Source organism: Helianthus annuus, chromosome 10 (genome assembly GCF_002127325.2).
Source record: "Helianthus annuus cultivar XRQ/B chromosome 10, HanXRQr2.0-SUNRISE, whole genome shotgun sequence".
NCBI lineage: Eukaryota > Viridiplantae > Streptophyta > Magnoliopsida > Asterales > Asteraceae > Helianthus > Helianthus annuus.
The window spans coordinates 94,377,329-94,380,081 of NC_035442.2; the positions used below are offsets into that span (position 1 = coordinate 94,377,329).

Below are 2,753 nucleotides of genomic sequence, written 5' to 3' on the forward strand. Positions count from 1 at the left end.
ATTTCAAAGACCACCTCAACGCCCACCTATGCGACAACAACAGTTTCAACAACCAATCGCACCACAAGGGCAAGTACCAAGGCCAAATGGTCCTATTATTCCAAGAGGTAGGTATGGTGTACCAAGGAGACACCTTAGAGAAAATGTGAGGGGCATCAAAGCACATTTCCGGCCGGTAATCACTCAAAACCCTTCACCGGTAGTCATTCCTCATAATGATCAAGGGCGAACATTTGAAGTAAGAACCAACTCTTTGCAAAGTTTACCAAAGTACAAGGGGTTAGCAACGGAGGAGCCTTACTTTCATTTAGAGGCTTATGATTCGATTTGCAACACTCTTGGGAGTCAAGGGTTTTCGGCCGACGATATCAAAGTGGTATTATTCCAATTTTCTTTGGAAGATAAGGCGAAGAAGTGGTTTTACACGTTACCTTCGGCATCCATATATACATGGGGGGAGATGCAACAAACTTTCTTGGATGAGTTTTACACCGCCCAAAAGACCAACGATGCAAGAAAGGGGTTGAGAAGCTTCCAACAACAACATGGTGAGATGTTTCATGAGGCATTCGAGCATTTCAATATGATGATTAAAAATTGCCCTCACCATGGAATTGAATTGTGGGAGTTGATGAATGCCTTTCACGAGGGGTTGAGTGCCGAAGATGCACGTGATTTGATGTCTATTACCGGTGGGACTTTTGGAACAAATTATGAGAACGATGATTGGGAGTTCTTGGAAAGCATGGCAACTACATCAAAGAGGAAAGCTCAAGCTTCAAGAAGAGCCCGACCGACAACTACCCGAACTCAAGTGCATGCCATAGATGATGGTAATGTTCAAACCACTAACCAAATTTATGATGTTTGTGCTTTGTGTAATGAAATAGGTCATGCGGCTGAAAATTGCCAAGGGATGTTGGAAGGGCAATACGAGGAGGTCCATGCGGTTCAAGGTCAAGGTCAAGGAGGAGGTGGTAGGAGTTACAACAACATGAACTCTAATACCTACCATCCCGGGTTGAGGAACCACCCGAATTTTCGGTACGGGAATCCTTCAAATCAAGCAAACCCGAATTTTCAAGGTAGCCAAGGTAACTTTGGTTCACGCCAATCTTACAATAACCAAGGTGGATATCGAGGCGGAAATAACCAAGGTTATCAAAAACAATACCAAACGGGTCAAGAACAAGGGGGGTCTTCGGGTGGAAACGAGATGATGGAGATGCTAAAGAGTATGCAAATGGAGATGCAAAAAACGGAACCAACTTGATGAAGTTCGAATGCAAAAGGACGAGGTTCGTGATAAAAGCATCCAATCACTAACAACCCAAATGGGTCAATTAGCAACCGATGTGGCGGAGTTGAAGAAAGGCAAGGGTCAACTTCCAAGCGATACTAAGGTAAACCCTTCACATGGTTCGTCACGAGGTAATGTTAATATTAATCATGTTAGTGTTTTGAGAAGTGGAAAAGAGTTCAAAGCCAATTTGTCACCCAAATTGGTTGAGGGGGTAGTTGAAGATGTCACGGGTAATGAAAGTGATGATGAAGTTTCACCGGTTAAACCAAAAGAAACAATTGTTAAAAAACCGGGTTTGGGTGAAAATGAAAATAATGAAAAAGTTGAGGGTGAACCGAGTCAAGTCCCGTTTCCATCGGCCTTACTTGACCCGGGAAAGAAAAATTTTATCGTGTCGAGAGGTCCTCAAAAAGAGGAGATGTGGGACATGTTTAAACAAGTGAAAATAAATCTCCCACTTCTCGATGCAATAAAACAAGTCCCCGCTTATGCAAAATTCTTAAAAGAATTATGTACACAAAAAAGGCAAAACAAAAAGAAAGTGCCTAAGCGGGTGGATTTAACCGGGCAAGTGAGTGCGGTTTTAAATGGGGAGCTTCCTCCTAAGCTCCAAGATTCGGGCACGCCATTGATTAATGTACAAGTTGGAAATTTTCAAATGGCTAAGGCGTTGCTAGATCTTGGAGCCGGGGTTAATATTTTACCGGGGGGCTTATATGACCAATATGACTTTGGTCCGTTAGCAAGGGTGGAGACAACGGTTGTTTTGGCCGATTTGTCTCATAAGCTACCTCGGGGTATGGTTCAAAATGTAATTGTGAAAATTGATGAGTTTTATTACCCGGTTGACTTTTTAGTCTTGGATTACTCATCGGCGGACCCTAAGCAACAACAAAATATAATTTTGGGTCGGCTGTTTTTAAGCACCGCACATGCTATTATTGATTGTAGATTTGGTACAGTTGATATGGCTTTTGGAAATAGAAAAATGCGTTTGAATGTTTTTACTAACAATTCTAATGCTAACGGTGTTGATGAGTGTTTCATGGCAGATATAGTTGACGGATGCAACCCGCATGAGTATGAGGAGGATGGTTTGGATATTTGCCTGTGTGATTTTTCTGAACAGGTACATGCTTATGCACTCCGGGTTGAAGAGGAAAAGCAAGACGCGATGGCATTGAAAGAAGGTAGACCGCCATGGACTCATCAATTTGAAGGTTTACCGGTGGAGATTGATTCGGGTACGAAACCATCCTTAGAGGAACCACCAAAGTTGGAGCTCAAAGACTTGCCTAGCCACTTGAAGTATGTGTTTTTAGGGGATAATGACACCTTACCGGTCATTATTGCCTCTAATTTGGAGTTGGCACAAGAGCAAGCACTGATGGAGGTCTTAAAAGAGAACAAGGGAGCTATTGGATGGACGATTGCCGACCTCAAAGGAATT

At 42.8% G+C, this 2,753-nt stretch overlaps 1 non-coding gene across 1 annotated transcript; it reads right to left on the reverse strand.

Moving 5' to 3' along the window:
- Positions 1–509: 509 nt before the first annotated feature.
- Positions 510–615, reverse strand: LOC118483467. The gene has a single exon (XR_004870756.1). It is a non-coding gene; the product is annotated as a small nucleolar RNA R71 (small nucleolar RNA).
- Between the last annotated feature and the right edge of the window lie 2,138 nt (positions 616–2,753).